This window comes from Tympanuchus pallidicinctus, unplaced genomic scaffold (genome assembly GCF_026119805.1).
Source record: "Tympanuchus pallidicinctus isolate F22 unplaced genomic scaffold, pur_lepc_1.0 scaffold2, whole genome shotgun sequence".
NCBI lineage: Eukaryota > Metazoa > Chordata > Aves > Galliformes > Phasianidae > Tympanuchus > Tympanuchus pallidicinctus.
This window is the reverse complement of record NW_026294721.1, coordinates 12,511,599-12,527,301: the sequence shown is the minus strand read 5'-3', so window position 1 is coordinate 12,527,301 and position 15,703 is coordinate 12,511,599. Positions and strand designations below refer to the sequence as shown.

Genomic DNA, 15,703 nt, shown 5'->3' with positions numbered 1-15,703 from the left:
GAAACATGGAGAGTTTTGTGTAAGGAGGAACAGAAGAGATTTTGCTATTCATTATCATCCCGTTTCCTTGCTAACTCTGTAGGAGCCATCTAGACCTAAAAGATTTTGGCTCACAAGAAGGGCTCTCTCCTCGGTACAGTCCCACCTTCACTTCTGTCTTCTTGTAGTCTGTTTCACTCTCTACCTTCAATAACTTTCTACTGGGAAAGGAAAAATTCTGCTGGGGTATGTGGCCATGTGGGTGCCACCTTTCAGTCACAGAGCCAGATGAATGTATGAAGGCAGGAATGCCTCAAGTTACACACGGTGGTGCAGCATATGGCATAAGCATATAACAATACCCTCAGTATTGTCACCTGTTGGTACTGAGAATGTTTTTAGATGTACAGTGCTACCTAATACCCGTATTTTGACTGCAACTAAGCAGGGCACATCCTCTCACTCCCTATGTCTCTGCAGATATACCTCTATAGAACAAGAAGCAGAATAAGAACCATCAGCTCACCATTGCTTTGTTAGTAGTAGTAACATAATGCCTCCTGCCATATTCTCTGTAGGATCAGGAGGCAAAGTGACCACTTCAGGGGGCCATCCTGAAGCACAAGCTCACAGGACTCACAGCCAATGCCTTCTGTTCAAAGGTGTCCTCAGACACTATATCATACTGTAGTGTACGCCTTGTGCAAGGATGACACAGTTGTGCAGTACCTCACCCTGGAGCTTACCACGTGGCAGTGATGGGAATGAACAACCACTCGCACCCTAACAAATAATTAAGGTAATATTTACCTGCCATTGTGGCCTAAATTCAAGGGTTACAATGCTTAAAATTTGGCTTCAAAGTGTGAATTCTGTTTTAGAAAAGCTACATTCACATTTTCACATGCATCGTGGTATTTTCTTAAAATGTGGTAAGCAACAAAAATTCAAACAGAAGAAAGTGATAAGAGAATGAAAGAAAGAGGCTGACATGCATTCTGGTTGGTACTGTAGGAACACAGTGAGCTTTGAAGTCATTCCATATTTATTTGGGTTAAAAAATCCCTGAAAATATCTTTCCACTGTCATGCCATACAGGTATTTGTTTCTGTAATACACTACCGTTTCAGGTTTAAAGTACAACCACTTGGGTGTAGCTACAGAGGCCTATTTCTGCAGGGCTGCTAGCCAAGTCTGTGATTACTCTTGCGATTGTAAAATAAAAACAACGTTTTATGAGAATTCGATGTTCAATTCAAAGCCTACCGCTACCCCGGTGTACAAGAAGAAAAGCCAATCAAGTTGTTAATCAGGGTTGTACCGTAGGACTAAGCTGTGCCCTTTGCTTCACAACGTGGATTACTGCAAGTCTTTGAAAGCAGACACTATACTCACAGAGGACAAAGTTTAAACTATAATGATTACTCTGCAAACACTTCTAGTGAGTATGGAAAGAGAAAGAAGTCTTCTTGGGGGGAAAAAAAAAAAAAAAAAGTATGTGTATAACTTCATTATTAACATCACTACAAGTTCTGTTGGTAATGCATGTCCTTTGCTGTTCCTTAATACCGTTTCTGATGTTGTGGGTGAAATAACATCTACTGTGTGCAAAGCAACAGTGTTTTGGGGCAAATAATTGAAAAATCCTTTTGTAAATCTTGCTTGCATCCGTTCAGTCTCGCAGTTTGGCAATACTATTACTCATTGAGTAGTGTGTGAGACTTACCAGCACAGAGTATTTTAGATAGAAAATTCCTTACCTTGGTACTTAAATCTAATCATATTTCTTTGTCTGTGTGTATTTTCAGAATCAGCTTCTGCAGAAAGGGTTCTTACTCCTTGTCATTCACACAGATTTTGAATGTGTAAAGAAAAGTAAGATGCTTTCTTCTGCTTAATCCAGGATGGCTGACCGGACTTCTAAGGAAGTTCAGACTTGCACCCTTCAATTTAGAGGTTCTACATTAAAACTACTACTCGCAGAAATATCCCTTCTCCTTTCTCTTTATCAAAGTCTCTAACATCCAAATCCTAATTTGGCTTCCATTGTGAATGATCTTGCAGGAGTATATGAAGAGATGTTATCTAATACAACAATAAAGTAATAAAAACTACTGTAAAATGATAGATTAAACTAATATCTGTAAAAAAAAAAATGCATTGAACTTGCTACTCGGTACAAGCCAGCTGAAATATTTGCAAGCGCTTGCCCCCAGAGCTGTAAGTATCATTACTGTTTTCTCATTCTAATAACTTTTATTCATAGGGTTCTGCCTGAGCACCCAGTTACATTGGAAAGACTGTATGTTCAGTCTTAATTCCTTCATTATGCAATTGCACTGGCAAGGCTAGTTACAGACAGAAGCCATACAAAGACATCAGAGTGGGGAAAAAAAATAAAAAATAAAAAGCAGTGATATTTTGCTTACCAAAAATAAATGAAATTGTGTTTATCTATCTTAGTTAATTAGTAAAGGAGAGCAGTGCTCTCTTTTTTTACAACAGTAACCCATCTATGGTAAATTTTCTGCTTAACTCCCACACAACAGTTTATACTGTTTTTAAGCCAATAGCACAATAAACTCAACAGTGATGCCGCAGATTTTAAATGCCTTCTGGAATATATAAAATATGCAAGTCAGAGTGGGGAGCAGCTGGATACAGAGGAACAGCTGGTCTCATTGGGCTGAAAACATTTTTGTTTAATGATACAGGACATAAATTTCTTGGCTTGGGTATCACTTTATGACGTCTGTGAAAGCAATGTCTTCAACTAACTTCCAAGTCATTCATATCATCAGAATGACATCATCTTTTTACTCATTATTGATATTGTGCTCTGCCAAAACACACCCCAAATGGCAGGTGCATAGGGGATCCCTCGCTATAAAAAAGCAACTGTAATCCAAAGCAGACACATAGCTTCAGTTACGTAGGCACAGCAGCTTCAACAGAGAGCTTTTCTGAAGAGAATGGCAAAATTCTTGACTTAATTCGGATGTGGGCTACAGAAACAGAAACCTGTATGCATACACAGTAAAACAGCAGAGCAAATAACACACTCTCCCCTCCTGGGTTCTCAATCAGTCACCATTCTTTCAACAATAATAACAATCTGCAGTTGCGTTTCCTTAAAATGAACAGGCCTACCTCCAGGACCAGGTGCCATTCACACCAGATAACAGCACCAAACAGCAGAGTCCTTACAATATTTTTTACACCATGCAGAGTTCCCAGGTAATCTCCTGTTACTGCATTTTGTGAAATTCTTTTTTCCTTTCCAGTATGCTGCTGTATCACATCTGTCCAATAAATTAACTCTGTGAGAATGTAAATCATCTATCTGATGGTACTTTAAAGGCCATTCAAATTACTGGGAAACTATAAAATTATAGAATCTAACATGCACTTTGTGTATATTTGCTCTGATATATTTTTAACTTTAACTGAATAAAATTCAGCTTATTTGGTCTACATCATTGCATTGTAGAAGCAAGTATTGTCACACAGCCATAAGTGAGCAATTACGTAATGCACTTGGTAAATAGAAATGCATAATCAAAAGAACATATTGCTATTCCTGCTAGAGCAGCAGTTTATTATTGTCAATAGTGTGGCACTTACTCATAGTGGCACTATAAATGGTAGCAGTATTTCTTTTGAAAAAAAGGAATCTGAGAATTGTTCCCTAGATGCATGTAGGAATGAGTCTGAACAGGAGTGCATGTTATGTAGTCACCTAACAAATGTTTAGTGAAATGAAACCAGTCCAAAGGTCACATAATAAGCATGCATGCACTGTACACACACAAAATTGAACCATACCGTATGTTTTCTAGTGGCTTATCATTCTCTTGCTTGAATTTGTATGTTTCCATGCAAGGAGAGTAAGGTAAAAGGGATATACAGCTGAAAGAGATCGATTAGTCCATTTCTACCATCTCACTGGTTAAGACTAGCACTGGAAGCACTGGACAGCCACAAGTGACAAGGACACCAGAAGATAGTAACGGAACACAGGATTCAGGGGAACAACTTACCATAGCTTCATTCCCTCTATTCACATCTTTACATATGAAAAATAAGTGCTCTCATGAAAACAAAAACAAAAAGCACTCAGCTTATTGCCCATTTCTTGTCTGTGCAATCCAGAGAAAAGGCATCACAGTCCATCTCTCAGTATTGGTTCATTCTCATGCCATAAGGCCTTTTTAAAAAGTACAGTATAATGCAATTAGGCTTATTATTCACCTAACTGTCTATTCTTCCCTTTTTTTGTTTTTAAATTTCTAGCAATTTTTCCATCTGCTACAAATAAAAAGATTTGATGAATAAATGATTTACAGCCTGCAGGAGGAGAAGAGTTCATATTAAACATTCTTCAGACAGGAGACTTGCAAAGGAGGATATTTTCTCATAGAAAAAAGAGCATCTGTGGACCAGTTGGTTTCTTGCTGAATAAGCCAACTGGATATGATACTACTTTTGGCAGCTTCTTTATTTTTGTGTGAGCTTCATTTATCTGAATGTCGTAAGATATTTATTATTCAATATAGATCTATATTCAATATTATACACATCATGCTTTATGATGTTGGCATTGGTTTCCTAGGTTAATTATTTAACATCAAGCGGTGATAAAATCTAGTGCTTTTTCATACTTAATAAACTCAAGTCAGCTAATGCTCAGGCATTCATAAACTGGGAAAAAAAAAAAAAAAAAAGGAAAAATTAACAGCCTCAAATGCTGCTTTCCTGTGAGTCATTCAAGATTTTTTTTTCATGGCCTTATGGAAAAGAAGTTAAATTTCAAGCATGGTAAATAAAGGAAAGGATTTACAATTCCTTACAAGTGCAGCAAGGCATAAAAATGGATTTTAACAAGTGAATAAAATGGAACAAACACTGAGAGCTCAGGAAAGGGTAAAAAGAAAGTCACAGGCAATGTGGAGATGGTCCCTCCACCTCATCACAAGCAAGAGAGTTTTACTGCCTCTTCTCATCTGTCAAAGGATGCTTTTTCTACTGCAACTCAGATTCTTAGCCTTGTACTGATCTGTTTAGCTGTGACTATACTGGAAATAATGTTTTAAATGTAAAGGAGAATATAATTTACTACAATTAACTCTCTTCTCTACCTACATAACCTACAGTTTCCTGAAACAGCTGGGAGGATAACGTGCTCAGTACAGACAGCAGGAATACATTGCACTGATACTGCTGCTAAGCTCTTCATTGTCTTATTCAGGAGACAGCTTTGGCATTGCTCCTGATCACTGAAGGACCTTGGCTCTTTCCAATTGCAGCCTTTTCTTTGGCAGACTGGCAGTCATCTCTTGTGTTTGACTGTCCCATAATAACTGTTTACTGAGAGATGACGCCTTCTAAATTTCTTTTTCCCAAAACTAGTGATTCAGAAGGCAATTTCAGCAGACATTATCAGCAGCCGGACAATCAAAGACAGTTGTAGTAAGATCTGTGCCAGGACAGGATTGTATTCATCCATAAAGGGATCCAAACAAAAACTGTTTTCTCAGCTGCATCAGGTCATCATGCAGTTCTGTAAACAATCCTTCCTACCAACACTGCCACTAAACTATAGCCCATTGAACTATAGGTATTACCGCATGTATAGGTCTTCAGATAATACTTTGCGATATTCCTGTCCTCTCACGTCCTGATAATTGTACAGCCAGTCCTTAGAGTGATACAACATTGTAGGCAGTTACCCTGCATACTGGATGAGGATTTTTTTTTTAATACATTTGCTTTGAAGTGGCGGCCATGCAGAAACAACAAGAAAAGGGGCATCCTGGGGCTAACGTAGGGTGCTTTGGCATGACTTATCTTCATCCATTGGAGCTGGTTCAGACAAACCTGTGTACTGACAAATGCACTTGATACAAATGTTTCAATGGAATGAATGCCCATAGCTCATTTTTACATCTTCACTGGTATTAGTCATATTCAAATGCCCTAACTCAGGAAAAGCACAACTTCAGAACTTGCTTGTGAGGACACTGCATTGCAGAGTGGTCTAGTGAGAAGCTGGTAGATAAGAGTCATATTTTTTAAAGATATTTACATATCTGGAAATGCAGGACAGATAGAATTTTCAAAAGCACTTTCGTAAATACCGTGTTCATGCATGGTTCTCATAGCCTTCTCAAGGTTTTGTGAATATTGTCACCTGGAAATAGGCTATACCTCTGGAAATAAAATAAGAATGAATTTACAGCTGGCACAAAAATGTAACATTTAAAATCTACAAAATGGAGTGATAAAATCTAATCTTTTATGATGCCTACTGAAAGGTCATTTCACTGTAACAAATATCATTATTCTGTCTATGCCATCTCCAGTGGTAAGTTTTCCGTAGATTAGACAAACTTCTTACTAGTCTTGTTTTCACCTTAGGCAAAAGTTAAGCAGAAAACCAACCCAGTGCAGGGGGGAGACCACCAGCAGTTCTATTGCCTTTGGAATATTTACAATCCTATCACAGGAATTCAGCATTATAAGAAGTAAAATAATGGAATAAACCCAAATCATCGCATTAAATATACTGGCATTAGACACCCTAGACTTCTCCAGAAAATGAAGTAGACTCTCCACTTGTTTAGATCACTTTGTTCTCACATAAGTAATACTTCCCACCTATGGAAAGAGGGCTTGAAGAAAACAGAAACTATGTATAGTTGTTCCATAATCCATGGACTATCTGTACTGCTGTAATGGTATAAAGGACTTTATTAAAATGAGACTGAAGTCTTCCCTCTCCAGACCCAGAAAAGAATAACAAAGGTTATTTGGACATCCTTCCTAAAGCAACTGCTTGAGATGTATAATAGCAAAAAAACCCTAAAATTCCATAGCAGAGTTTGGTAGAGCCAGATATCATTCAAAGAACAAGAATAACCACGTATAATTTAGTTAGACTCCAAGCACTCATGAAACAACTCATCTTTCATAAAATCCCCTCCACTAATATAAGCACATTTCAGTTTTCAGTTCCTGCCTGTCAATCCAGTGTATGCTATGCAACTTGCTTGCACAGATTTAACTTGTTCACTCTTTTACAAAGCTAATTTAAAACCATGCTTGCTCTACAAATTTTCCAGTAGGGCAGTCAATTATCTGCTAACTTGATATGTTGCTTTACAGTTTATCACAAAAAAGACAATGAAGTTAAACGCAGCAGAAGGCTGCAGACAGTCCCAGCACTTATGGTTCATGGCTAGTATGTTCTGCAGCCCAAACTAAAGCTTTGTAGTGGATCAAGTTATTTTTCTCTTTTATCCCTAGAAAAGTCTACTAAATTACTTGTATTTTGACAGCTGTAACTCAAGCATGAGGAAGAGGCAGCATCTGAATGAAAACAGATTTTTCTTCTGGCTTTCAGGGAGCTTGCCTATCAGTAAAGAAAGCAGTATTTTTTATATTTTTTTTTAAATGTTTTCCAGTGTGGAAAGTGCATGCCTTGTACACCAGAAGCTTCAGTTTTGTACTTCCCAGTTCATAATTCAATATGAAACAAAGAGAATATGCTGATGTTGCTACTGCGGGAAATGGCAATTAGCTTATCCAAGCAAGCAGTACAGCAGTAAGACAAGCAGATAACTACAGGCTGGTTTGTGAAATGTGGACCATGAGAACAGTCCTCGTTCCTTTGCAAGGCATCTATTAATCACCTCCTAACAACTTCTTAGCCTCCATGGACAATCTCTGAGGAAAAAAACACGAAAATGTCTTCTCATCGGACTGTCCAAGCTAAATTAATAAAAATAATAAAAAGCAGAAGCTTCTACAGCCACTGCCCATTACTGAATGCAACATGTCTGGAGGACCATGCTGATCTGATAAGAGATCTCCGACACAACAGACATGGTGATCAGAGGAAGTCTTCCATAAATTGCAGAGAGAGGCCACAATTATGCTCAGACATTTAGATAAAGAGATGAAAAGATATATAAATGTGAAGTTGTTAAGCATTTTGGCTTTTTTTTTTTTTCATGCTATGTAGTTCATATGGATAGCCAAGGAAAAAGAGAACCAGCTCTCTCCGTAACATCCCCAGGGGAGTACTGCAGAATCCCTACTTCCCCTCAATTAGGCTCTCTTCTGACACATGATGTTATTGTCAAATTAAGATCCCATCATGGGGTGAAGGTGAAAATTAGCATAAACTTGAGTGCTAGACATTAGCAGTTACCCCATAACAAACCAATGTTTTGATTCATTTCTCGTGACATGGCTTTATTTGCCTTCTATCTCCCATAATAGAGGTTTTATCTCAAAATCTCTAGGGTATGTTATCACTGAGACATGGTGGTGCTGTTCTTGCCAAGTGTGTACTGAGGCCACTTGTCTTGATTGATAGCTTGTGGAAAAAACAGTATTTAGGAAAGCAAAGCGTGGCTTTAAATGAATCTTGAAGTTCAAAGAAGGGGCTCGCTGCCCTGTATCTGTCTTCTGCAGAAGACATGAACAGGTGCCAAAAAAAAGTAGGCAGTAGTGCTGCAGCAGTGAGGTCAAGATAAGATTGCCTACAGTGATCATTTTTATTAGACTTATAGATTTAAATAAGTTTAGGTAAAGACAGTACTACATTCTTTTATAATAAAGCTAACAAAGAAAATTAAAAGGTACTAAAAACATAGGAATTGAAAATGTTTGTAAATAAAATAATAAACTGCTGAAATGATAAAATCCTTGAGCAATTTTGAAGTGCTTATATTTATTTCATTTATATTTATTTTAATATATATTTATATTTACATATATATATTTATATTTATATTTATTTTAATATATATTTATATTTATATTATTTATATTTATTTCATTCATAGGACGTAACAAAGTTCCTTTAAATTGCTGAGTGTAACTAAACAGATCTGGCCATAGACTGCTGTTCTGAGGATAAAATATAAGAGAAGTCAGTCATCATTCTATAATTAATGGCCACAACATTATTTTTCTACTTTACTTTTGTGGGTGAATATCAGAATGACAATTAATATTTCTTTTAAGTAAACTACCATTAAACCATTTAGAATCCTACATTCTAGATACAAGATGTAACTAACTGTTGTCTTATTGCAAAAAATAGCCAATGCAATTTGTAAACACAAACTGTACTGTTTCCAAAAGTTATGTTCCACTGCTATTTTCCATGGCTGGCTGTAAAAAAACACGTACAGGATTTAAACAACTTCTGAAAGACTTTGACAACGTTACTTCAGATGTCCGAGTGATGTATAACAAAAATCTTCACAGCTTTACTTTGGAAACCAGTCACGCAATACTGACCTTTTTTATGCTATACTTTTGCTAAGTGTAATTTAGAACATGCTTGCATTAAAGTTGTCAGGCAAGATTCCAAGACAATAATAAAACTACAGGTGACTTACCACATATTCCTTTAAAACTGCATGAGAATGGGAGTCTGGAAAGAGGACTCACTGGATTTCGACTAAGGCTTCCTATGAAGAACTTTTCCCCAGACAGCTTTGTTAGAAAGATAATGTAAATTAGACCCTTAAAACCTATTTTTCTAACACTTATCACTACTCCAATTCACCCTCTCCTCCCAATACTTTCAAATGAGTGACTTGGGAAGAAATATAGCTGGAGTTAAGGAGCCTAGATAAACTGCTTGCTAGAAGTGTTAAATGCTAAGTCGTTTATCTATTCTAAATTCCTTAAATACACTGTTTGTCTATAATGTGTAGGGTTTCAACGGCAATGAAATTATTTTGAAAAACACAGAGACTATGTAGCATGTTTTAAGAATGATTATTAGCTTAATAGAGTTAATATAACCTATTTTATTCTGAGTATGTTTTCTGATTTTAACAAACTAGTTCTTAATTTATTGCCTCATCAACTGTAGTTCTATTCAAAATTAAGGGAGCCAAAAAGAAGCACAAGTGCTTCATTTAAAGCATTTAATAGAATCATAGAATCAAAGGTTGGAAAGGACCTGCAAGATCATCTAGTCTAACCATCTTCTCATTACCATTGATACCACAAGCACTAAACCATACCTTGTAGCTTCTCATCCAAACACCTCTTGAATGCTGCCAGGGACGGCAACTCCACCACTTCCCTGGGCAGCCATTCCAGTACCTGACCACTCTCCAAGAGAAAAAGCTTTTCCTTATGTCTAATTTATACCTCCTCTGGCACAACTTGTGTCCATTTCCTCGGGTCCTGTTTGTTGCCTGGGAGAAGAGGTCAAACCTCTCCTCATCTTCTCCCTTCAGGAAGTTGTAGAGTGCAATAAGATCTCCTCCAAGCCTCCTCTTCTCCAGACTGAACAATCCCAGCTCCCTCAGCCCTCCTCATAAGACTTGTGCTCCAGATCCCTCACCAGTTTCATTGTCCCTCTCTGGAAAATTTCCAGGGCCTCAATGTCTTTCTTGTAGTGGGGGGCCCAGAAACCACTTCCCAGAAACTAATCAGCAATAAATATAACGCAATGTTATTAAGACCCTGTAAACAGGGTTCAAAGTTAATCCTTCACACTCTTGTGAATACAAATCAGCACAGGGTGTGTAAAGATAGCTTACAAGAAAGCTTCTTTCACTGGATAAAAAGTAGATAAAAAAAAATGAGAATAGATAAAAAAAATGAATGAAGAATGAATAACAAAGGTTAAACAAGCTTTTAGTTCTGTTACCCAAAAAGGATAACTTCTACGCAAGGTCACACTGCTCAAAACAGACAGAATCCAAATCACTTACCATTGGTGATATATATGTGACATATATAGTGGCAGTCCCCACTCTGCCTTTTCTGAGCATGAACCCTAGAATAACTCAAATTTATACACTGTAATGTTATAATGTAGTGCAATAACAAAGGTTAGTTTCAAAGCTAAGAAATATCTGAAACTCTTTCTCTTGGATTTTCCTGAAAGTGCCTCAAAGTTTCAAGACCTCATTTCCATCTCTCCTGAGTAGGATTTCACAGCTTTCCCCTCCCTAGGCTTGATCTAGGTGACAATAAGATATTGGTCATGACTGTTTTATCAAAAGCATCTGCAGATTTGTATTTATATGACACAGTGGTCACACCTGTGAAAGAAGAAACAGAGCATGAATTCCTGAAAGGCAGAAATGTCTACTGAACTGCATGAAAGCTTTGATTCTTTGTATATTCCACTGAACTGAGCTAACCTCATTCCTGGAGGTAAAACAAAACAGAAAAAAGAAAACCTCCTCACTCAGCCCATTATTGCTGGTGCTTCCTATGTCTCTTGCAGTCTGTCAGCTCTTCATTGTTTCATCCTTCATAGCCTTTCCTAATCTATTCATGCCCCATCCCCTTTTCTGAAATCTTTGAAGTTTTGGATCTATGCTGAACCCAGGCATAGCCCTAGGAAGAGTATGCCATTCCAGCCTATATGGAGTCAGTTTGTCTCCTCATAGCCCAGCAGCCACTTATATCCAAAATTCTTTGAAGTTGTATACCTGGGGCTGCCTTATCTGTGTCATTGTTCTACCATCTCTGCTCAGCTCTTAACAACTTTGTTGCCTCTTCTGATGTTTTAACTCTATGCATTCAGGTTGTCAGCACAACAAAGCTGAACAGAGGGAATCAAATAGCTACGTTACAAATTCTGAAAGTATATATTCCCAGATTTATGGTTTAGATAGAATAAATAGTAAATGTCAATTAATACATACATACATATATATATATAAACATATATATAAATATATATATATATATTCAAGCCTTAGTAGTTACTTAAATTGCAATCAAATAAAGCAGACTAAAGTTTGTTCTAAACGTAAAATATTCAGTGACTCGAGTTTGACATGGATGAGGTGCTTATCCCCCCTGGAATATTTTCAGTATGCAATGGAAAGCCAAGCCTACTTTGGATGTAAATGTATACCTCATTTCCCAGAGTAGAGCTCACATCAGAATTTGGATCCCTATGTTATCTGTCCGTCACACAAGAAACAAGTCTCACGAACATCTCTGCACTACTGATATATTTGCACAGAGTATATCAACAGAAAACAGTGTGCTGCAAAGCGCTGGGTTCTATGTGAGGATGGTCCTTCCAGATCTCCTAGAGCCAGGACCTAGAATCTCCACTTAAGGACAGAGATGTTCCTTTTGCACAGCTGAGGAGGATTTGGTTAATTTAAAAAAAAAAAAGCTGTGTCTTGTTCTTATGAATTCCAGTGGGTAGCATTCATTCCATACAAATTTAAATGGGTATAGTTAAGGCAATTCTGTCACAGAGGATGGAAAGAAATGGCCATTTGTTGAGGTTGAACAACCTGACCTTTTTCTGACATGTGTTCTTGGATAAGACGAATAACACCTTAAATTTGCTATTCACTGACTGCTGAGATAGCTGAGATGTTCTACCTCAAAAGCAGGTCCAGTCTAGACATCTGTGATTTTTTTTTTCTGTTTCACAAAGGAAAAACAATACCATTTAAATTAAATACGAAATACAACACAAAACAAAAACTTGACTATCAGATCACAAGCAATACGTCTTTTATGTTAAGCTTTCTAGGAAATCTCTTCAGATAATAATACTTCTAGCTTAATTAGTTGTACAGGCTATCATATAAGTATGCTAAGTCATACACTATGCATGACATGTATTGTCTAAATTAACATACAACTGTTTCCTCCTTTTTCTATTAGTTTGATTATTGAACTGCAAAAGGTGATGAAATGAGTCTGTAATAGTAACGTTAACACAGAGACTTAGATCAGGTCTCCGAAAACATTTATAAAATTGCATCAGCCAAATTTGGGTCATAAAGTGGGTTTTGGTTTGAAATCGTATAAGTTTATGGTAGAATTTCAATGTCAAACTGTGCTAGCAGGAGTGTTATGCTTAATGTTCACTTCAATATTTCCCCAAATTTCGCCATGCTAAAATAAGACAGAAAGACTTAGCTCAAATCTTAATATACTTAAAAGAGAGTAGCCCAGTATTTCATTTTTCAGAGAATTCAATGAGTCAGTGCCTAAGAAGCTGTTTGGCAGAGGTGTTTTTAATTAATTTTTTTGGGGGGTTCCAAAATGCAAAAACAAAAAATTATCCGCAGACTCTATTTATATACTTCTGTTGGCCATGCTGCACAAATAAATGAGACTCGTAAAAACCTTACGCCTGCCAAGAAGGAACCCCCCTTGATTATTGGCATTTCAATGCAATTACAGAATTCAGGTTTAAAAATTAGACTGAATGATAAAAAGCACATTCTTCATAAATATTTAACCTTCTTCAGCATGACAGTAATTATAGTGTGGAGCTCAGTAGCTGCATATTCCATTTAAAAGATCTGTCACACCTTCCATTCTAAATGCTTCCTTTCAAAGGTTTGTAATGCCAAGATAAAAAGAAAACTCCCCCAAGGTGGAAACTTAGAATAAAATCTCAGCTTCTAAAAAATATTATTAATAGTAGATTCTGAGGATGAGAGGGATTGTTTGAAACATAGTGAGATTTTACAACCACTGCTTCCTTCTCCTAAGCAAAATATTTAATAACACTGGATAGTCAATTCCATTTTTACGGTCCCAAAAATAGCTGCAAAAGATTGTAAAATTTTTTCATAATGCAAACACTGATTTTTTGTGAAACTTTTTTTTTTTTTTTTTTTTTTTTTGTCCCTTGATCTTGTGGACAACTTATTAAAAAATATTTCAGATAGTTATTTGCTGTTGAGTACAGTTAGTTTACAACAAATGAAGTGTTTATTTTCCAAAAATTCTAAATATTATATAGTATTATTCAGGCAGGTTTAGATAGGCATAAATACATTTTGAGACATATAAACATATTACGGGAAGCTCAGTAATAGCTTTGAAGAAGGTTTTGATAACACTGAAATCCAATTCTCAAGTTGATTAACTGGGGGCAGCTAATTCATCCATTTGAAGCCTGAAGGGATGGAGATAAAGTGGGAAGAGCAAGAGCTAATCTACACTCTTTAGTTAAGCAACATTAAGATGTCTCATCAGAAAAGGGCAATATCTCTGGCTGCACTAGCATCCGCACATTCGGCCCAGTTGTTTCCTTGTTCCCTCGTTACAGAAGCAGGATGTAAGTCCTGCAGTCACTTCTGCTGTTCAGCACATGCCATCAGGACACTTAAGGAGTAACCAGCACTTCCTCCTCTCCCACAAGGGGAGAGCAGGAGTGGCTCCCAGGAGCTGTTTTCCCATTCCCTGCCCACACATTGTGGATAAGAAACTTGCCTACTTTATGTGTGGGTGGTGGGAAGGTGGAGGCAAATAAAACTGCATATCTTTATATGGCACATCATCTCTACTGGAAGTCAGGTTTGGAGCCCAGCTGCTGCTCATGTAGCTCTGAAAATCTTCTCTGTCCTTGAAGCTGAACTATCAATCATTAAAGGCTGTATCAGTGAAGAGAAACTGACATATCTCTGAGATGATAAGATTAGCCAGAGAAACGCGATCGGAACTTAAGTTTCACTTCAGATTCTTTTAAGCACTGAAAAATTTAATGAATATTTTCATTTTCTATCTTTTCACTGCTAGGCTTCCTCTAAAAAAATTAAAAAAAAAAAAAAAAAAAAAATGCTTTAGACCTGCATGCCACCACAGACTATTTTTATCCAGGTGCGTTACTTAGCAATTACGACAATTTCATGTCAGTTTTAGTATTCCATCAGTCAGCTGCAGGAGGATTTTCTGCCACTCTTGTCAGTCAGCTTTAGATTTATGTTTAAAATAATTCTTAATCATATAAAAACTTTCCTATTTCCTTATTTCTCTCTTCAGGACATTTTTTAAAGTGCTACATATCACTTCTAATTGTATTCTACTGTCACAACCAATTCCTACCCTTTGTTCTGTATCTTTTAAACATTTGTCAACCCAGGAAGGGACCCTTATTTTTTCCCCATGACAGCTTCATTTCTTCAACAACATTAGCTCAAACATCCCTGGTGATTTGCCTTTATCTTTAGAAGACCCCTCATAGATCGATGAAATAGGAGTTCCCTCTACAGAGTTACTCTTCCTTCCGATAATGTGCAGTCACTTCTCTACTAATTCTAGTATGTCACTCAATATAAAATGTTTAGCTTGTTAAGATATGAAGTTAAAATTAAGGTATTAGATCTAGGAGGATCTTCAACTTTTATTTAATATACAAATTTTTATTTAATATACAAAAACATATGGGAGCTTAGATGGTTGTTCAGTTAACTAGGCAAAAATTGGGAATTAATCTACACATTTTTCTAGTATAATTCTATACTACCCAGATTCACAGACACTTAGATTATTATGGTCATGTCTGTTTCTTCTCAAGTTTTGGTATTATACTGACTACCTTTTATTACCTTTACTTTTGTATGAAGGTTAATTAAACAACAGGACCACCTCCACTTTCATGTTTGACTGCCATTTTCTACCTTGTTCATGTGACCATGGCTGTCAGGTAAGAAAGATGCTTTCCTCACTTGTGCTTCCAAACTCATGCCTTTGTTCACCTACATTCTTTCCAAATTCTCTGTATATCTTCTGAAGAGATAAGAGATTAAGAAGATTATGCATCCTATCATTTTCTTTGAAGAAATTCTAGTTGTTATTGAGTAGGCTAATTTTATGGCTTGATTTCAAGGTAGGATTAATTTTTGGGGTTTAGTTCACCTGATTAGCTATTATTCAAACATCATTAAAATGCAAAACATTGAGTTCATAT

The 15,703-nt window shown here is 36.7% G+C and overlaps 1 protein-coding gene across 1 annotated transcript in view; it reads left to right on the top strand.

Annotated features, from left to right (window-relative positions):
• BOD1L1 (biorientation of chromosomes in cell division 1 like 1) overlaps positions 1–15,703 on the top strand; it is an 823,932-nt gene that overhangs the window by 661,742 nt on the left and 146,487 nt on the right. The window lies entirely within an intron of this gene.